The sequence below is a fragment of the Apodemus sylvaticus genome, chromosome 1 (genome assembly GCF_947179515.1).
Source record: "Apodemus sylvaticus chromosome 1, mApoSyl1.1, whole genome shotgun sequence".
NCBI classification, from domain to species: domain Eukaryota; kingdom Metazoa; phylum Chordata; class Mammalia; order Rodentia; family Muridae; genus Apodemus; species Apodemus sylvaticus.
Genome location: NC_067472.1, coordinates 153,110,997 through 153,131,963, shown reverse-complemented (window position 1 = coordinate 153,131,963; position 20,967 = coordinate 153,110,997). Strand labels below are relative to the sequence as shown.

General features: G+C 42.1%; 11 non-coding genes across 11 annotated transcripts; all 11 read right to left on the bottom strand.

Annotated features, from left to right (window-relative positions):
* Positions 1 to 1,062: 1,062 nt before the first annotated feature.
* LOC127676768 (small nucleolar RNA SNORD115) lies at positions 1,063 to 1,141 on the bottom strand. Its single transcript, XR_007976191.1, has one exon. It is a non-coding gene; the product is annotated as a small nucleolar RNA SNORD115 (small nucleolar RNA).
* A 1,760-nt stretch (positions 1,142 to 2,901) lies between these two features.
* Positions 2,902 to 2,980, bottom strand: LOC127676766 (small nucleolar RNA SNORD115). Its single transcript, XR_007976190.1, has one exon. It is a non-coding gene; the product is annotated as a small nucleolar RNA SNORD115 (small nucleolar RNA).
* A 1,756-nt stretch (positions 2,981 to 4,736) lies between these two features.
* LOC127676765 (small nucleolar RNA SNORD115) lies at positions 4,737 to 4,815 on the bottom strand. The gene has a single exon (XR_007976189.1). It is a non-coding gene; the product is annotated as a small nucleolar RNA SNORD115 (small nucleolar RNA).
* A 1,760-nt stretch (positions 4,816 to 6,575) lies between these two features.
* Positions 6,576 to 6,654, bottom strand: LOC127676921 (small nucleolar RNA SNORD115). The gene has a single exon (XR_007976328.1). It is a non-coding gene; the product is annotated as a small nucleolar RNA SNORD115 (small nucleolar RNA).
* Positions 6,655 to 8,410: 1,756 nt separating this feature from the next.
* LOC127676764 (small nucleolar RNA SNORD115) lies at positions 8,411 to 8,489 on the bottom strand. The gene has a single exon (XR_007976188.1). It is a non-coding gene; the product is annotated as a small nucleolar RNA SNORD115 (small nucleolar RNA).
* A 1,758-nt stretch (positions 8,490 to 10,247) lies between these two features.
* On the bottom strand, positions 10,248 to 10,326 carry LOC127676912 (small nucleolar RNA SNORD115). Its single transcript, XR_007976320.1, has one exon. It is a non-coding gene; the product is annotated as a small nucleolar RNA SNORD115 (small nucleolar RNA).
* A 1,756-nt stretch (positions 10,327 to 12,082) lies between these two features.
* LOC127676762 (small nucleolar RNA SNORD115) lies at positions 12,083 to 12,161 on the bottom strand. The gene has a single exon (XR_007976187.1). It is a non-coding gene; the product is annotated as a small nucleolar RNA SNORD115 (small nucleolar RNA).
* Positions 12,162 to 13,916: 1,755 nt separating this feature from the next.
* LOC127676761 (small nucleolar RNA SNORD115) lies at positions 13,917 to 13,995 on the bottom strand. The gene has a single exon (XR_007976186.1). It is a non-coding gene; the product is annotated as a small nucleolar RNA SNORD115 (small nucleolar RNA).
* A 1,758-nt stretch (positions 13,996 to 15,753) lies between these two features.
* On the bottom strand, positions 15,754 to 15,832 carry LOC127676760 (small nucleolar RNA SNORD115). The gene has a single exon (XR_007976185.1). It is a non-coding gene; the product is annotated as a small nucleolar RNA SNORD115 (small nucleolar RNA).
* Positions 15,833 to 17,588: 1,756 nt separating this feature from the next.
* LOC127676759 (small nucleolar RNA SNORD115) lies at positions 17,589 to 17,667 on the bottom strand. The gene has a single exon (XR_007976184.1). It is a non-coding gene; the product is annotated as a small nucleolar RNA SNORD115 (small nucleolar RNA).
* A 1,760-nt stretch (positions 17,668 to 19,427) lies between these two features.
* Positions 19,428 to 19,506, bottom strand: LOC127676758 (small nucleolar RNA SNORD115). The gene has a single exon (XR_007976183.1). It is a non-coding gene; the product is annotated as a small nucleolar RNA SNORD115 (small nucleolar RNA).
* Positions 19,507 to 20,967: the final 1,461 nt, after the last annotated feature.

The window sequence follows — 20,967 nt, the reverse complement described above, 5'->3', positions numbered from 1 at the left end:
GGTCCATTTGTGATAAGGTTTAATGGATTTCCATGTCAGTTAACACAGGTTCCCAAGGTTGCAAGGAACTTTCCAGCAATGTTGTCATGAGTCACAGTTGCATTAGCTTCAACAACACAAAGATTGCCCTGATACCACCTCAGAAAATTAGCTCAAGCTTCTGGGTGATTCTACACTGACCTTTAGTCAGAGTAGAAATGATGTTTGGGGACGAAATTTGGTTAGAAAAGGGACCAGAGTTGAGGAAGAGAGCTACTACTTTTAAATAAAGGCAACTTCCCTGTTGCGTGATAGTTTTACCTATATTGCTGAAAGGTGTGCCAACTGGGAGCAATTCATGTGGACACCAGCAGTAGTGTTGATCACAGACTGGACTATATGTCTTTCATTCAACAATAAGGCAAAGCTCTGCACTCAGTGCCTCTAGTGTCATGTGAAAAGAGAATTCTACAAAGCAATGGATATGGGTGATGATTCAAGGCCACCATATAGAAAACATTGGTGGAGACTACAAATTTGGGTATGTGTCATCCTCCTCTACACATGAGACACAGCTCATGATTATGTGTGAAATATTATTGGGTTTTTCAAAAATTATTTTACTTCTCTTAATCATTTTGTGTCCAGGGTGGTCCTTACTCAGAATTAAACTCTTTTCTATGCATGCTTAAATTTTTCCTACAATGTAAAACTGGAGAATGAGTGAGAATTTGAGTCCATGCTCTTACGGACATGTCTTTTGTAAGTGAAGGAATGAGTCAGGAAACTTCCACTTACCTGTGACCTGTGATTTTCTGGCATCCCAGAGGGCACGGCAGATGACTGCAAAAGAGTAGAAAGAAATGGTCATCAGCAATGTGTTGTCCTCGCACAGTTGCACAAAAATAGAATGCTACACTCGGTGCTTGTTGGCCTGCACTGCTATCCAACCAAGCGTCACTATGAGTGTCCAGGTTTGCTCTCATCAGAATCTGGAAAAGTGCCTCTGAGGACCTCAGGAAAGGTCCCCAAGTGATCCCCAAATAGTAAAAGGACCACGGCTTTGAACTCTGTAACCTGGTTGGGCCTCAGCGTAATCCTATTGAGCATGATTTTTATGTCATCACCTCTCTTCATGACATTGGGCTGTCATCATAGACCCAGGAGTAGAGAGAAAGTAGCTATTTGTGCTTTTATATCTGCTATCCACATCCTTACCTGGCTACAGAACACTTTCTCGGCGTTGAGAATGGTCACAGGTATGTGTGTAGGTTTGCAGAGTAGAAAGCTCTTCAAAGGAGGCAAGGGGTCCCTGCCTGGAAAGTTTTTTGAATAATTTCTCTAGAGGAGGAAAGAGCAAGCTGTCAAACCCCTGGTTGACACTCCTATACATGAAACATAAACCTCAGAGGAATTGTAGGAAATCTCTACATGAATAATACCTTCACATTGGCACCCCCGGGAAACTGACTCTAAGATTCCTACCACTGCCTTTACCACAAATTTTCATGGCTTTCACTTTATGAGGTAAAAATGGTACAGAGTTCCACTCATTTCACACGAAGACTTACTGCTTCTTGTGGAAGCAATCTCCTCACAACGTATCACTTTCATGTATTTATGCGTAGGGGACAACTCTCAGGTTGAAGCCCCTGAATCCTAAGGATAGTTCTACAAAAGGTCATTACAGGATCTCGAGTCTAAAGAAAGAGACACGTGTATTCCATATTCAAGGTTCCGGGATCATATCCTCCCCCCTCAATGACTATCTTGCATACTTGCAATCACTGGGAAATGCTCTTACTAAAATTATGGAATTTACATATTCCCAGGGGACAGGGAATTTGGACTGCAATAGGTCCATTTGTGATAAGGTTTAATGGATTTACAAGTCAATTAACACAGGTTCCCAATGTTGCAAGGAACTTGCCAGCAATGTTGTCATGAGTCACAGTGGCATTAGGTTCAACAACACAAAGATTGCCCTGATACCACCTCAGAAAATTAGCTCAAGCTTCTGGATGATTCTACACTGACCTGTAGTCAGAGTAGAAATGATGTTTGGGGAGGAAATTTGGTAAGAAAAGGGACCATAGTTGAGGAAGTGAGCTACAACTTTTAAATAAAGGCAACTTCCCTGTTGCGTGATAGTTTTTCCTATATTGCTGAAAGGTGTGCCAATTGGAAGCAATTCATGTGGACACCAGCAGTAGTGTAGATCACAGACTGGACTATATGTCTTTCATTCAACAATAAGGCAAAGCTCTGTACTCAGTGTCTCTAGTGTCATGGGAAAAGAGAATTGTACAAAGCAATGGATATGTGTGATGATTCCTGGCAACCATATAGAAAACATTGGTGGAGACTACAAATTTGGGTATGTGTAATCCTCCACTACACATGAGACACAGCTCATGATGATGTGTGAAATATTATTGGGTTTTTCAGAAATTATTTTACTTCTCTTAATCATTTTGTGTCCAGGGAGGTCCTTACTCAGAATTAAACTCTCTTTTCTATGCATGCTTAAATTTTTCCTACAATGTAAAACTGGAGAATGAGTGAGAATTTGAGTCCATGCACTTAGGGACATGTTTTTTCTTAGGGAAGGAATGAGTCAGGAAACTTCCACTTACCTGTGATCTGTGATTCTCTGGCTTCCAAGAAGGCATGGCAGATGACTGCAAAAGAGTAGAAAGAAATGGTCATCAGCAATGTGTAGTCCTCGCACACTTGCAAGAAAATAGAATGCTACACTCGGTGCTTGTTGGCCTGCACTGCTAGCCAACCAAGCTTCACCATGAGTGTCCAGGTTTGCTTTCATCAGAAACAGGAAAAGCGCCTCTGAGGACCTCAGGAAAGGTCCCCAAGTGATCCCCAAATAGTAAGAGGACCACGGCTTTGAACTCTGTAAACCTGGTTGGGCCTCAGCGTAATCCTATTGAGCATGATTTTTATGTCATCACCTCTCTTCATGACATTGGGCTGTCATCATAGACCCAGATGTAGAGAGACAGTAGCTATTTGTGCTTTTATATCTGCTATCCACATCCTTACCTGGCTAAGGAACACTTTCTCGGCGTTGAGAATGGTCACAGGTAAGTGGGTAAGTTTGCAGGGTAGAAAGCTCTTCAAAGGAGGCAAGGGGTTCCTGCCCGGAAAGTTTGTTGAATGATTTCTCTAGAGGAGGAAAGAGCAAGTGGTCAAACCCCTGGTTGACACTCCTATACATGAAACTTAAACCTCAGAGAAATTGTAGGAAATCTCTACATGAATAATACCTTCACAGTGGCACCCCCGTGAAGCTGACTCTAAGATTCCTACCACTGCCTGTACCACAAGTTTTCATGACTTTCACTTTATGAGGTAATATGGCACAGAGTTACACTCATTTCACACGAAGACTTACTGCTTCTTGTGGAAGCAATCTCCTCACAACGATTCACTTTCATGTAACTATGCATAGGGGACAACTCTCAGGTTGAAGCCCCTGAATCCTAAGGATAGGTCTACAAAAGGTCATTACAGGATCTCGAGTCTAAAGAAAGGGACACGTGTATTCCATAATCAAGGTTCCGGGATCATATCCTCCCCCCTCCAGGTCTATCTTGCATACTTGCAATCACTGGGAAATGCTCTTACTAAAATTATGGGATTTACAGATTCCCAGGGGACAGGGAATTTGGACTGCAATAGGTCCATTTGTGATAAGGTTTAATGGATTTCCATGTCAGTTAACACAGGTTCCCAAGGTTGCAAGGAACTTTCCAGCAATGTTGTCATGAGTCACAGTGGCATTAGTTTCAACAACACAAAGATTGCCCTGATACCACCTCAGAAAATTAGCTCAAGCTTCTGGGTGATTCTACACTGACCTTTAGTCAGAGTAGAAATGATGTTTGGGGAGGAAATTTGGTTAGAAAAGGGACCAGAGTTGAGGAAGAGAGCTACAACTTTTAAATAAAGGCAACTTCCCTGTTGCGTGATAGTTTTACCTATATTGCTGAAAGGTGTGCCAATTGGGAGCAATTCATGTGGACACCAGCAGTAGTGTTGATCACAGACTGGACTATATGTCTTTCATTCAACAATAAGGCAAAGCTCTGCACTCAGTGCCTCTAGTGTCATGTGAAAAGAGAATTCTACAAAGCAATGGATATGGGTGATGATTCAAGGCCACCATATAGAAAACATTGGTGGAGACTACAAATTTGTGTATGTGTCATCCTCCTCTACACATGAGACACAGCTCATGATTATGTGTAAAATATTATTGGGTTTTTCAAAAATTATTTTACTTCTCTTAATCATTTGGTGTCCAGGGTGGTCCTTACTCAGAATTAAACTCTTTTCTATGCATGCTTAAATTTTTCCTACAATGTAAAACTGGAGAATGAGTGAGAATTTGAGTCCATGCTCTTACGGACATGTCTTTTGTAAGGGAAGGAATGAGTCAGGAAACTTCCACTTACCTGTGACCTGTGATTTTCTGGCATCCCAGAGGGCATGGCAGATGACTGCAAAAGAGTAGAAAGAAATGGTCATCAGCAATGTGTTGTCCTCGCACAGTTGCACAAAAATAGAATGCTACACTCGGTGCTTGTTGGCCTGCACTGCTATCCAACCAAGCGTCACTATGAGTGTCCAGGTTTGCTCTCATCAGAATCAGGAAAAGTGCCTCTGAGGACCTCATGAAAGGTCCCCAAGTGATCCCCAAATAGTAAAAGGACCACGGCTTTGAACTCTGTAACCTGGTTGGGCCTCAGCGTAATCCTATTGAGCATGATTTTTATGTCATCACCTCTCTTCATGACATTGGGCTGTCATCATAGACCCAGGAGTAGAGAGAAAGTAGCTATTTGTGCTTTTATATCTGCTATCCACATCCTTACCTGGCTACAGAACACTTTCTCGGCGTTGAGAATGGTCACAGGTATGTGGGTAGGTTTGCAGAGTAGAAAGCTCTTCAAAGGAGGCAAGGGGTCCCTGCCTGGAAAGTTTTTTGAATAATTTCTCTAGAGGAGGAAAGAGCAAGCTGTCAAACCCCTGGGTGACACTCCTATAGCTGAAACTTAAACCTCAGAGGAATTGTAGGAAATCTCTACATGAATAATACCTTCACAGTGGCACCCCCGGGAAACTGACTCTAAGATTCCTACCACTGCCTGTACCACAAATTTTCATGGCTTTCACTTTATGAGGTAAAAATGGTACAGAGTTCCACTCATTTCACACGAAGACTTACTGCTTCTTGTGGAAGCAATCTCCTCACAACATATCACTTTCAAGTATTTATGCGTAGGGGACAACTTTCAGGTTGAAGCCCCTGAATCCTAAGGATAGGTCTACAAAAGGTCATTACAGGATCTCGAGTCTAAAGAAAGAGACACGTGTATTCCATATTCAAGGTTCCGGGATCATATCCTCCCCCCTCAATGACTATCTTGCATACTTGCAATCACTGGGAAATGCTCTTACTAAAATTATGGAATTTACATATTCCCAGGGGACAGGGAATTTGGACTGCAATAGGTCCATTTGTGATAAGGTTTAATGGATTTACAAGTCAATTAACACAGGTTCCCAATGTTGCAAGGAACTTGCCAGCAATGTTGTCATGAGTCACAGTGGCATTAGGTACAACAACACAAAGATTGCCCTGATACCACCTCAAAAAATTAGCTCAAGCTTCTGGATGATTCTACACTGACCTGTAGTCAGAGTAGAAATGATGTTTGGGGAGGAAATTTGGTAAGAAAAGGGACCATAGTTGAGGAAGTGAGCTACAACTTTTAAATAAAGGCAACTTCCCTGTTGCGTGATAGTTTTTCCTATATTGCTGAAAGGTGTGCCAATTGGGAGCAATTCATGTGGACACCAGCAGTAGTGTAGATCACAGACTGGACTATATGTCTTTCATTCAACAATAAGGCAAAGCTCTGTACTCAGTGTCTCTAGTGTCATGGGAAAAGAGAATTGTACAAAGCAATGGATATGGGTGATGATTCCTGGCAACCATATAGAAAACATTGGTGGAGACTACAAATTTGGGTATGTGTCATCCTCCGCTACACATGAGACACAGCTCATGATGATGTGTGAAATATTATTGGGTTTTTCAGAAATTATTTTACTTCTCTTAATCATTTTGTGTCCAGGGAGGTCCTTACTCAGAATTAAACTCTCTTTTCTATGCATGCTTAAATTTTTCCTACAATGTAAAACTGGAGAATGAGTGAGAATTTGAGTCCATGCTCTTAGGGACATGTTTTTTCTAAGGGAAGGAATGAGTCAGGAAACTTCCACTTACCTGTGATCTGTGATTCTCAGGCTTCCAAGAAGGCATGGCAGATGACTGCAAAAGAGTAGAAAAAAATGGTCATCAGCAATGTGTAGTCCTCGCACACTTGCACGAAAATAGAATGCTACACTCGGTGCTTGTTGGCCTGCACTGCTAGCCAGCCAAGCTTCACCATGAGTGTCCAGGTTTGCTTTCATCAGAAACAGGAAAAGCGCCTCTGAGGACCTCAGGAAAGGTCCCCAAGTGATCCCCAAATAGTAAGAGGATCACGGCTTTGAACTCTGTAAACCTGGTTGGGCCTCAGCGTAATCCTATTGAGCATGATTTTTATGTCATCACCTCTCTTCATGACGTTCGGCTATCATCATAGACCCAGATGTAGAGAGACAGTAGCTATTTGTGCTTTTATATCTGCTATCCACATCCTTACCTGGCTAAGGAACACTTTCTCGGCGTTGAGAATGGTCACAGGTAAGTGGGTAAGTTTGCAGGGTAGAAAGCTCTTCAAAGGAGGCAAGGGGTTCCTGCCTGGAAAGTTTGTTGAATGATTTCTCTGGAGGAGGAAAGAGCAAGTGGTCAAACCCCTGGTTGACACTCCTATACATGAAACTTAAACCTCAGAGAAATTGTAGGAAATCACTACATGAATAATACCTTCACAGTGGCACCCCCGTGAAGCTGACTCTAAGATTCCTACCACTGCCTGTACCACAAGTTTTCATGACTTTCACTTTATGAGGTAATATGGCACAGAGTTCCACTCATTTCACACGAAGACTTACTGCTTCTTGTGGAAGCAATCTCCTCACAACGAATCACTTTCATGTAACTATGCATGGGGGACAACTCTCAGGTTGAAGCCCCTGAATCCTAAGGATAGGTCTACAAAAGGTCATTACAGGATCTCGAGTCTAAAGAAAGAGACACGTGTATTCCATAATCAAGGTTCCGGGATCATATCCTCCCCCCTCAAGGTCTATCTTGCATACTTGCAATCACTGGGAAATGCTCTTACTAAAATTATGGGATTTACAGATTCCCAGGGGACAGGGAATTTGGACTGCAATAGGTCCATTTGTGTAAGGTTTAATGGATTTCCATGTCAGTTAACACAGGTTCCCAAGGTTGCAAGGAACTTTCCAGCAATGTTGTCATGAGTCACAGTGGCATTAGGTTCAACAACACAAAGATTGCCCTGATACCACCTCAGAAAATTAGCTCAAGCTTCTGGGTGATTCTACACTGACCTTTAGTCAGAGTAGAAATGATGTTTGGGGAGGAAATTTGGTTAGAAAAGGGACCAGAGTTGAGGAAGAGATCTACAACTTTTAAATAAAGGCAACTTCCCTGTTGCGTGATAGTTTTACCTATATTGCTGAAAGGTGTGCCAATTGGGAGCAATTCATGTGGACACCAGCAGTAGTGTTGATCACAGACTGGACTATATGTCTTTCATTCAATAATAAGGCAAAGCTCTGCACTCAGTGCCTCTAGTGTCATGTGAAAAGAGAATTCTACAAAGCAATGGATATGGGTGATGATTCAAGGCCACCATATAGAAAACATTGGTGGAGACTACAAATTTGGGTATGTGTCATCCTCCTCTACACATGAGACACAGCTCATGATTTTGTGTGAAATATTATTGGGTTTTTCAAAAATTATTTTACTTCTCTTAATCATTTTGTGTCCAGGGTGGTCCTTACTCAGAATTAAACTCTTTTCTATGCATGCTTAAATTTTTTCTACAATATAAAACTGGAGAATGAGTGAGAATTTGAGTCCATGCTCTTATGGACATGTCTTTTCTAAGGGAAGGAATGAGTCAGGAAACTTCCATTTACCTGTGACCTGTGATTTTCTGGCATCCCAGAGGGCATGGCAGATGACTGCAAAAGAGTAGAAAGAAATGGTCATCAGCAATGTGTTGTCCTCGCACAGTTGCACAAAAATAGAATGCTACACTCGGTGCTTGTTGGCCTGCACTACTAGCCAACCAAGCTTCACCATGAGTGTCCAGGTTTGCTTTCATCAGAAACAGGAAAAGCGCCTCTGAGGACCTCAGGAAAGGTCCCCAAGTGATCCCCAAATAGTAAGAGGACCACGGCTTTGAACTCTGTAAACCTGGTTGGGCCTCAGCGTAATCCTATTGAGCATGATTTTTATGTCATCACCTCTCTTCATGACATTGGGCTGTCATCATAGACCCAGATGTAGAGAGACAGTAGCTATTTCTGCTTTTATATCTGCTATCCACATCCTTACCTGGCTAAGGAACACATTCTCGTCGTTGAGAATGGTCACAGGTAAGTGGGTAATTTTGCAGGGTAGAAAGCTCTTCAAAGGAGGCAAGGGGTTCCTGCCTGGAAAGTTTGTTGAATGATTTCTCTAGAGGAGGAAAGAGCAAGTGGTCAAACCCCTGGTTGACACTCCTATACATGAAACTTAAACCTCAGAGAAATTGTAGGAAATCTCTACATGAATAATACCTTCACAGTGGCACCCCCGTGAAGCTGACTCTAAGATTCCTACCACTGCCTGTACCACAAGTTTTCATGACTTTCACTTTATGAGGTAATATGGCACAGAGTTCCACTCATTTCACACGAAGACTTACTGCTTCTTGTGGAAGAAATCTCCTCACAACGAATCACTTTCAAGTATTTATGCGTAGGGGACAACTTTCAGGTTGAAGCCCCTGAATCCTAAGGATAGGTCTACAAAAGGTCATTACAGGATCTCGAGTCTAAAGAAAGAGACACGTGTATTCCATATTCAAGGTTCCGGGATCATATCCTCCCCCCTCAATGACTATCTTGCATACTTGCAATCACTGGGAAATGCTCTTACTAAAATTATGGAATTTACATATTCCCAGGGGACAGGGAATTTGGACTGCAATAGGTCCATTTGTGATAAGGTTTAATGGATTTACAAGTCAATTAACACAGGTTCCCAATGTTGCAAGGAACTTGCCAGCAATGTTGTCATGAGTCACAGTGGCATTAGGTACAACAACAAAAGATTGCCCTGATACCACCTCAAAAAATTAGCTCAAGCTTCTGGATGATTCTACACTGACCTGTAGTCAGAGTAGAAATGATGTTTGGGGAGGAAATTTGGTAAGAAAAGGGACCATAGTTGAGGAAGTGAGCTACAACTTTTAAATAAAGGCAACTTCCCTGTTGCATGATAGTTTTTCCTATATTGCTGAAAGGTGTGCCAATTGGGAGCAATTCATGTGGACACCAGCAGTAGTGTAGATCACAGACTGGACTATATGTCTTTCATTCAACAATAAGGCAAAGCTCTGTACTCAGTGTCTCTAGTGTCATGGGAAAAGAGAATTGTACAAAGCAATGGATATGGGTGATGATTCCTGGCAACCATATAGAAAACATTGGTGGAGACTACAAATTTGGGTATGTGTCATCCTCCGCTACACATGAGACACAGCTCATGATGATGTGTGAAATATTATTGGGTTTTTCAGAAATTATTTTACTTCTCTTAATCATTTTGTGTCCAGGGAGGTCCTTACTCAGAATTAAACTCTCTTTTCTATGCATGCTTAAATTTTTCCTACAATGTAAAACTGGAGAATGAGTGAGAATTTGAGTCCATGCTCTTAGGGACATGTTTTTTCTAAGGGAAGGAATGAGTCAGGAAACTTCCACTTACCTGTGATCTGTGATTCTCAGGCTTCCAAGAAGGCATGGCAGATGACTGCAAAAGAGTAGAAAAAAATGGTCATCAGCAATGTGTAGTCCTCTCACACTTGCACGAAAATAGAATGCTACACTCGGTGCTTGTTGGCCTGCACTGCTAGCCAGCCAAGCTTCACCATGAGTGTCCAGGTTTGCTTTCATCAGAAACAGGAAAAGCGCCTCTGAGGACCTCAGGAAAGGTCCCCAAGTGATCCCCAAATAGTAAGAGGATCACGGCTTTGAACTCTGTAAACCTGGTTGGGCCTCAGCGTAATCCTATTGAGCATGATTTTTATGTCATCACCTCTCTTCATGACGTTGGGCTATCATCATAGACCCAGATGTAGAGAGACAGTAGCTATTTGTGCTTTTATATCTGCTATCCACATCCTTACCTGGCTAAGGAACACATTCTCGGCGTTGAGAATGGTCACAGGTAAGTGGGTAAGTTTGCAGGGTAGAAAGCTCTTCAAAGGAGGCAAGGGGTTCCTGCCTGGAAAGTTTGTTGAATGATTTCTCTGGAGGAGGAAAGAGCAAGTGGTCAAACCCCTGGTTGACACTCCTATACATGAAACTTAAACCTCAGAGAAATTGTAGGAAATCACTACATGAATAATACCTTCACAGTGGCACCCCCGTGAAGCTGACTCTAAGATTCCTACCACTGCCTGTACCACAAGTTTTCATGACTTTCACTTTATGAGGTAATATGGCACAGAGTTCCACTCATTTCACACGAAGACTTACTGCTTCTTGTGGAAGCAATCTCCTCACAACGAATCACTTTCATGTAACTATGCATGGGGGACAACTCTCAGGTTGAAGCCCCTGAATCCTAAGGATAGGTCTACAAAAGGTCATTACAGGATCTCGAGTCTAAAGAAAGAGACACGTGTATTCCATAATCAAGGTTCCGGGATCATATCCTCCCCCCTCAAGGTCTATCTTGCATACTTGCAATCACTGGGAAATGCTCTTACTAAAATTATGGGATTTACAGATTCCCAGGGGACAGGGAATTTGGACTGCAATAGGTCCATTTGTGTAAGGTTTAATGGATTTCCATGTCAGTTAACACAGGTTCCCAAGGTTGCAAAGAACTTTCCAGCAATGTTGTCATGAGTCACAGTGGCATTAGGTTCAACAACACAAAGATTGCCCTGATACCACCTCAGAAAATTAGCTCAAGCTTCTCGGTGATTCTACACTGACCTTTAGTCAGAGTAGAAATGATGTTTGGGGAGGAAATTTGGTTAGAAAAGGGACCAGAGTTGAGGAAGAGATCTACAACTTTTAAATAAAGGCAACTTCCCTGTTGCGTGATAGTTTTACCTATATTGCTGAAAGGTGTGCCAATTGGGAGCAATTCATGTGGACACCAGCAGTAGTGTTGATCACAGACTGGACTATATGTCTTTCATTCAACAATAAGGCAAAGCTCTGCACTCAGTGCCTCTAGTGTCATGTGAAAAGAGAATTCTACAAAGCAATGGATATGGGTGATGATTCAAGGCCACCATATAGAAAACATTGGTGGAGACTACAAATTTGGGTATGTGTCATCCTCCTCTACACATGAGACACAGCACATGATTTTGTGTGAAATATTATTGGGTTTTTCAAAAATTATTTTACTTCTCTTAATCATTTTGTGTCCAGGGTGGTCCTTACTCAGAATTAAACTCTTTTCTATGCATGCTTAAATTTTTTCTACAATGTAAAACTGGAGAATGAGTGAGAATTTGAGTCCATGATCTTATGGACATGTCTTTTCTAAGGGAAGGAATGAGTCAGGAAACTTCCATTTACCTGTGACCTGTGATTTTCTGGCATCCCAGAGGGCATGGCAGATGACTGCAAAAGAGTAGAAAGAAATGGTCATCAGCAATGTGTTGTCCTCGCACAGTTGCACAAAAATAGAATGCTACACTCGGTGCTTGTTGGCCTGCACTGCTAGCCAACCAAGCTTCACCATGAGTGTCCAGGTTTGCTTTCATCAGAAACAGGAAAAGCGCCTCTGAGGACCTCAGGAAAGGTCCCCAAGTGATCCCCAAATAGTAAGAGGACCACGGCTTTGAACTCTGTAAACCTGGTTGGGCCTCAGCGTAATCCTATTGAGCATGATTTTTATGTCATCACCTCTCTTCATGACATTGGGCTGTCATCATAGACCCAGATGTAGAGAGACAGTAGCTATTTCTGCTTTTATATCTGCTATCCACATCCTTACCTGGCTAAGGAACACATTCTCGTCGTTGAGAATGGTCACAGGTAAGTGGGTAAGTTTGCAGGGTAGAAAGCTCTTCAAAGGAGGCAAGGGGTTCCTGCCTGGAAAGTTTGTTGAATGATTTCTCTAGAGGAGGAAAGAGCAAGTGGTCAAACCCCTGGTTGACACTCCTATACATGAAACTTAAACCTCAGAGAAATTGTAGGAAATCTCTACATGAATAATACCTTCACAGTGGCACCCCCGTGAAGCTGACTCTAAGATTCCTACCACTGCCTGTACCACAAGTTTTCATGACTTTCACTTTATGAGGTAATATGGCACAGAGTTCCACTCATTTCACACGAAGACTTACTGCTTCTTGTGGAAGAAATCTCCTCACAACGAATCACTTTCATGTAACTATGCATAGGGGACAACTCTCAGGTTGAAGCCCCTGAATCCTAAGGATAGCTCTACAAAAGGTCATTACAGGATCTCGAGTCTAAAGAAAGAGATACGTGTATTCCATAATCAAGGTTCTGGGATCATATCCTCCCCCCTCAAGGTCTATCTTGCATACTTGCAATCACTGGGAAATGCTCTTACTAAAATTATGGGATTTACAAATTCCCAGGGGACAGGGAATTTGGACTGCAATAGGTCCATTTGTGATAAGGTTTAATGGATTTCCATGTCAGTTAACAGAGGTTCCCAAGGTTGCAAGGAACTTTCCAGCAATGTTGTCATGAGTCACAGTGGCATTAGGTTCAACAACACAAAGCTTGCCCTGATACCACCTCAGAAAATTAGCTCAAGCTTCTGGGTGATTCTACACTGACCTGTAGTCAGAGTAGAAATGATGTTTGGGGAGGAAATTTGGTAAGAAAAGGGACCAGAGTTGAGAAAGAGAGCTACAACTTTTCAATAAAGGCAACTTCCCTGTTGCGTGATAGTTTTACCTATATGCTGAAAGGTGTGTCAATTGGGAGCAATTCATGTGGACACCAGCAGTAGTGTTGATCACAGACTGGACTATATGTCTTTCATTCAACAATAAGGCAAAGCTCTGTACTCAGTGCCTCTAGTGTCATGTGAAAAGAGAATTCTACAAAGCAATGGATATGGGTGATGATTCAAGGCCACCATATAGAAAACATTGGTGGAGACTACAAATTTGGGTATTTGTCATCCTCCTCTACACATGAGATACAGCTCATGATTTTGTGTGACATATTATTGGGTTTTTCAAAAATTATTTTACTTCTCTTAATCATTTTGTGTCCAGGGTGGTCCTTACTCAGAATTAAAATCTTTTGTATGCATTTTTAAATTTTTCCTACAATGTAAACCTGGAGAATGAGTGAGAATTTGAGTCCATGCTCTTACGGACATGTCTTTTGTAAGGGAAGGTATGAGTCAGGAAACTTCCACTTACCTGTGACCTGTGATTTTCTGGCATCCCAGAGGGCATGGCAGATGACTGCAAAAGAGTAGAAAGAAATGGTTATCAGCAATGTGTTGTCCTCGCACAGTTGCACAAAAATAGAATGCTACACTCGGTGCTTGTTGGCCTGCACTGCTATCCAACCAAGCGTCACTATGAGTGTCCAGGTTTGCTCTCATCAGAATCAGGAAAAGTGCCTCTGAGGACCTCATGAAAGGTCCCCAAGTGATCCCCAAATAGTAAAAGGACCACGGCTTTGAACTCTGTAACCTGGTTGGGCCTCAGCGTAATCCTATTGAGCATGATTTTTATGTCATCACCTCTCTTCATGACATTGGGCTGTCATCATAGACCCAGGAGTAGAGAGAAAGTAGCTATTTGTGCTTTTATATCTGCTATCCACATCCTTACCTGGCTACAGAACACTTTCTCGGTGATGAGTTGGTCACAGTTATGTGGGTAGGTTTGCAGAGTAGAAAGCTCTTCAAAGGAGGCAAGGGGTCCCTGCCTGGAAAGTTTTTTGAATAATTTCTCTAGAGGAGGAAAGAGCAAGCTGTCAAACCCCTGGTTGACACTCCTATACATGAAACTTAAACCTCAGAGGAATTGTAGGAAATCTCTACATGAATAATACCTTCACAGTGGCACCCCCGGGAAACTGACTCTAAGATTCCTACCACTGCCTGTACCACAAATTTTCATGGCTTTCACTTTATGAGGTAAAAATGGTACAGAGTTCCACTCATTTCACACGAAGACTTACTGCTTCTTGTGGAAGCAATCTCCTCACAACGTATCACTTTCATGTATTTATGCGTAGGGGACAACTGTCAGGTTGAAGCCCCTGAATCCTAAGGATAGGTCTACAAAAGGTCATTACAGGATCTGAGTCTAAAGAAAGAGACACGTGTATTCCATATTCAAGGTTCCGGGATCATATCCTCCCCCCTCAATGACTATCTTGCATACTTGCAATCACTGGGAAATGCTCTTACTAAAATTATGGAATTTACATATTCCCAGGGGACAGGGAATTTGGACTGCAATAGGTCCATTTGTGATAAGGTTTAATGGATTTACAAGTCAATTAACACAGGTTCCCAATGTTGCAAGGAACTTGCCAGCAATGTTGTCATGAGTCACAGTGGCATTAGGTTCAACAACACAAAGATTGCCCTGATACCACATCAGAAAATTAGCTCAAGCTTCTGGATGATTCTACACTGACCTGTAGTCAGAGTAGAAATGATGTTTGGGGAGGAAATTTGGTAAGAAAAGGGACCATAGTTGAGGAAGTGAGCTACAACTTTTAAATAAAGGCAACTTCCCTGTTGCGTGATAGTTTTTCCTATACTGCTGAAAGGTGTGCCAATTGGGAGCAATTCATGTGGACACCAGCAGTAGTGTAGATCACAGACTGGACTATATGTCTTTCATTCAACAATAAGGCAAAGCTCTGTACTCCGTGTCTCTAGTGCCATGGGAAAAGAGAATTGTACAAAGCAATGGATATGTGTGATGATTCTTGGCAACCATATAGAAAACATTGGTGGAGACTACAAATTTGGGTATGTGTCATCCTCCGCTACACATGAGACACAGCTCATGATGATGTGTGAAATATTATTGGGTTTTTCAGAAATTATTTTACTTCTCTTAATCATTTTGTGTCCAGGGAGGTCCTTACTCAGAATTAAACTCTCTTTTCTATGCATGCTTAAATTTTTCCTACAATGTAAAACTGGAGAATGAGTGAGAATTTGAGTCCATGCTCTTAGGGACATGTTTTTTCTAAGGGAAGGAATGAGTCAGGAAACTTCAACTTACCTGTGATCTGTGATTCTCTGGCTTCCAAGAAGGCATGGCAGATGACTACAAAAGAGTAGAAAGAAATGGTCATCAGCAATGTGTAGTCCTCGCACACTTGCACGAAAATAGAATGCTACACTCGGTGCTTGTTGGCCTGCACTGCTAGCCAACCAAGCTTCACCATGAGTGTCCAGGTTTGCTTTCATCAGAAACAGGAAAAGCGCCTCTGAGGACCTCAGGAAAGGTCCCCAAGTGATCCCCAAATAGTAAGAGGACCACGGCTTTGAACTCTGTAAACCTGGTTGGGCCTCAGCGTAATCCTATTGAGCATGATTTTTATGTCATCACCTCTCTTCATGACATTGGGCTGTCATCATAGACCCAGATGTAGAGAGACAGTAGCTATTTGTGCTTTTATATCTGCTATCCACATCCTTACCTGGCTAAGGAACACTTTCTCGGCGTTGAGAATGGTCACAGGTAAGTGGGTAAGTTTGCAGGGTAGAAAGCTCTTCAAAGGAGGCAAGGGGTTCCTGCCTGGAAAGTTTGTTGAATGATTTCTCTAGAGGAGGAAAGAGCAAGTGGTCAAACCCCTGGTTGACACTCCTATACATGAAACTTAAACCTCAGAGAAATTGTAGGAAATCTCTACATGAATAATACCTTCACAGTGGCACCCCCGTGAAGCTGACTCTAAGATTCCTACCACTGCCTGTACCACAAGTTTTCATGACTTTCACTTTATGAGGTAATATGGCACAGAGTTCCACTCATTTCACACGAAGACTTACTGCTTCTTGTGGAAGCAATCACCTCACAACGAATCACTTTCATGTAACTATGCATAGGGGACAACTCTCAGGTTGAAGCCCCTGAATCCTAAGGATAGGTCTACAAAAGGTCATTACAGGATCTCGAGTCTAAAGAAAGAGACACGTGTATTCCATAATCAAGGTTCTGGGATCATATCCTCCCCCCTCAAGGTCTATCTTGCATACTTGCAATCACTGGGAAATGCTCTTACTAAAATTATGGGATTTACAGATTCCCAGGGGACAGGGAATTTGGACTGCAATAGGTCCATTTGTGTTAAGGTTTAATGGATTTCCATGTCAGTTAACACAGGTTCCCAAGGTTGCAAGGAACTTTCCAGCAATGTTGTCATGAGTCACAGTGGCATTAGTTTCAACAACACAAAGATTGCCCTGATACCACCTCAGAAAATTAGCTCAAGCTTCTGGGTGATTCTACACTGACCTTTAGTCAGAGTAGAAATGATGTTTGGGGAGGAAATTTGGTTAGAAAAGGGACCAGAGTTGAGGAAGAGAGCTACTACTTTTAAATAAAGGCAACTTCCCTGTTGCGTGATAGTTTTACCTATATTGCTGAAAGGTGTGCCAATTGGGAGCAATTCATGTGGACACCAGCAGTAGTGTTGATCACAGACTGGACTATATGTCTTTCATTCAACAATAAGGCAAAGCTCTGCACTCAGTGCCTCTAGTGTCATGTGAAAAGAGAATTCTACAAAGCAATGGATATGGGTGATGATTCAAGGCCACCATATAGAAAACATTGGTGGAGACTACAAATTTGGGTATGTGTCATCCTCCTCTACACATGAGACACAGCTCATGATTATGTGTGAAATATTATTGGGTTTTTCAAAAATTATTTTACTTCTCTTAATCATTTTGTGTCCAGGGTGGTCCTTACTCAGAATTAAACTCTTTTCTATGCATGCTTAAATTTTTCCTACAATGTAAAACTGGAGAATGAGTGAGAATTTGAGTCCATGCTCTTACGGACATGTCTTTCGTAAGGGAAGGAATGAGTCAGGAAACTTCCACTTACCTGTGACCTGTGATTTTCTGGCATCCCAGAGGGCATGGCAGATGACTGCAAAAGAGTAGAAAGAAATGGTCATCAGCAATGTGTTGTCCTCGCACAGTTGCACAAAAATAGAATGCTACACTCGGTGCTTGTTGGCCTGCACTGCTATCCAACCAAGCGTCACTATGAGTGTCCAGGTTTGCTCTCATCAGAATCAGGAAAAGTGCCTCTGAGGACCTCATGAAAGGTCCCCAAGTGATCCCCAAATAGTAAAAGGACCACGGCTTTGAACTCTGTAACCTGGTTGGGCCTCAGCGTAATCCTATTGAGCATGATTTTTATGTCATCACCTCTCTTCATGACATTGGGCTGTCATCATAGACCCAGGAGTAGAGAGAAAGTAGCTATTTGTGCTTTTATATCTGCTATCCACATCCTTACCTGGCTACAGAACACGTTCTCGGCGTTGAGAATGGTCACAGGTATGTGGGTAGGTTTGCAGAGTAGAAAGCTCTTCAAAGGAGGCAAGGGGTCCCTGCCTGGAAAGTTTTTTGAATAATTTCTCTAGAGGAGGAAAGAGCAAGCTGTCAAACCCCTGGTTGATACTCCTATAGATGAAACATAAACCTCAGAGGAATTGTAGGAAATCTCTACATGAATAATACCGTCACAGTGGCACCCCCGGGAAACTGACTCTAAGATTCCTACCACTGCCTGTACCACAAATTTTCATGGCTTTCACTTTATGAGGTAAAAATGGTACAGAGTTCCACTCATTTCACACGAAGACTTACTGCTTCTTGTGGAAGCAATCTCCTCACAACGTATCACTTTCATGTATTTATGCGTAGGGGACAACTCTCAGGTTGAAGCCCCTGAATCCTAAGGATAGGTCTACAAAAGGTCATTACAGGATCTCGAGTCTAAAGAAAGAGACACGTGTATTCCATATTCAAGGTTCCGGGATCATATCCTCCCCCCTCAATGTCTATCTTGCATACTTGCAATCACTGGGAAATGCTCTTACTAAAATTATGGAATTTACATATTCCCAGGGGACAGGGAATTTGGACTGCAATAGGTCCATTTGTGATAAGGTTTAATGGATTTACAAGTCAATTAACACAGGTTCCCAATGTTGCAAGGAACTTTCCAGCAATGTTGTCATGAGTCACAGTGGCATTAGGTTCAACAACACAAAGATTGCCCTGATACCACCTCAGAAAATTAGCTCTAGCTTCTGGATGATTCTACACTGACCTGTAGTCAGAGTAGAAATGATGTTTGGGGAGGAAATTTGGTAAGAAAAGGGACCATAGTTGAGGAAGTGAGCTACAACTTTTAAATAAAGGCAACTTCCCTGTTGCGTGATAGTTTTTCCTATATTGCTGAAAGGTGTGACAATTGGGAGCAATTCATGTGGACACCAGCAGTAGTGTAGATCACAGACTGGACTATATGTCTTTCATTCAACAATAAGGCAAAGCTCTGTACTCAGTGTCTCTAGTGTCATGGGAAAAGAGAATTGTACAAAGCAATGGATATGGGTGATGATTCCTGGCAACCATATAGAAAACATTGGTGGAGACTACAAATTTGGGTATGTGTCATCCTCCGCTACACATGAGACACAGCTCATGATGATGTGTGAAATATTATTGGGTTTTTCAGAAATTATTTTACTTCTCTTAATCATTTTGTGTCCAGGGAGGTCCTTACTCAGAATTAAACTCTCTTTTCTATGCATGCTTAAATTTTTCCTACAATGTAAAACTGGAGAATGAGTGAGAATTTGAGTCCATGATCTGAGGGACATGTTTTTTCTAAGGGAAGGAATAAGTCAGGAAACTTCCACTTACCTGTGATCTGTGATTCTCTGGCTTCCAAGAAGGCATGGCAGATGACTGCAAAAGAGTAGAAAGAAATGTTCATCAGCAATGTGTAGTCCTCGCACACTTGCACGAAAATAGAATGCTACACTCGGTGCTTGTTGGCCTGCACTGCTAGCCAACCAAGCTTCACCATGAGTGTCCAGGTTTGCTTTCATCAGAAACAGGAAAAGCGCCTCTGAGGACCTCAGGAAAGGTCCCCAAGTGATCCCCAAATAGTAAGAGGACCACGGCTTTGAACTCTGTAAACCTGGTTGGGCCTCAGCGTAATCCTATTGAGCATGATTTTTATGTCATCACCTCTCTTCATGACATTGGGCTGTCATCATAGACCCAGATGTAGAGAGACAGTAGCTATTTGTGCTTTTATATCTGCTATTCACATCCTTACCTGGCTAAGGAACACTTTCTCGGCATTGAGAATGGTCACAGGTAAGTGGGTAAGTTTGCAGGGTAGAAAGCTCTTCAAAGGAGGCAAGGGGTTCCTGCCTGGAAAGTTTGTTGAATGATTTCTCTAGAGGAGGAAAGAGCAAGTGGTCAAACCCCTGGTTGACACTCCTATACATGAAACTTAAACCTCAGAGAAATTGTAGGAAATCTCTACATGAATAATACGTTCACAGTGGCACCCCCGTGAAGCTGACTCTAAGATTCCTACCACTGCCTGTACCACAAGTTTCCATGACTTTAACTTTATGAAGTAATATGGCACAGAGTTCCACTCATTTCACACGAAGACTTACTGCTTCTTGTGGAAGCAATCTCCTCACAACGAATCACTTTCATGTAACTATGCATAGGGGACAACTCTCAGGTTGAAGCCCCTGAATCCTAAGGATAGGTCTACAAAAGGTCATTACAGGATCTCGAGTCTAAAGAAAGAGACACGTGTATTCCATAATCAAGGTTCCAGGATCATATCCTCCCCCCTCAAGGTCTATCTTGCATACTTGCAATCACTGGGAAATGCTCTTACTAAAATTATGGGATTTACAGATTCCCAGGGGACAGGGAATTTGGACTGCAATAGGTCCATTTGTGATAAGGTTTAATGGATTTCCATGTCAGTTAACACAGGTTCCCAAGGTTGCAAGGAACTTTCCAGCAATTTTGTCATGAGTCACAGTGGCATTAGGTTCAACAACACAAAGATTGCCCTGATACCACCTCAGAAAATTAGCTCAAGCTTCTGGGTGATTCTACACTGACCTGTAGTCAGAGTAGAAATGATGTTTGGGGAGGAAATTTGGTAAGAAAAGGGACCAGAGTTGAGGAAGAGAGCTACAACTTTTAAATAAAGGCAACTTCCCTGTTGCGTGATAGTTTTACCTATATTGCTGAAAGGTGTGCCAATTGGGAGCAATTCATGTGGACACCAGCAGTAGTGTTGATCACAGACTGGACTATATGTCTTTCATTCAACAATAAGGCAAAGCTCTGTACTCAGTGCCTCTATTGTCATGTGAAAAGAGAATTCTGCAAAGCAATGGATATGGGTGATGATTCAAGGCCACCATATAGAAAACATTGGTGGAGACTACAAATTTGGGTATGTGTCATCCTCCTCTACACATGAGACACAGCTCATGATTATGTGTGAAATATTATTGGGTTTTTCAAAAATTATTTTACTTCTCTTAATCATTTTGTGTCCAGGGTGGTCCTTACTCAGAATTAAACTCTTTTCTATGCATGCTTAAATTTTTCCTACAATGTAAAACTGGAGAATGAGTGAGAATTTGAGTCCATGCTCTTACGGACATGTCTTTTGTAAGGGAAGGAATGAGTCAGGAAAC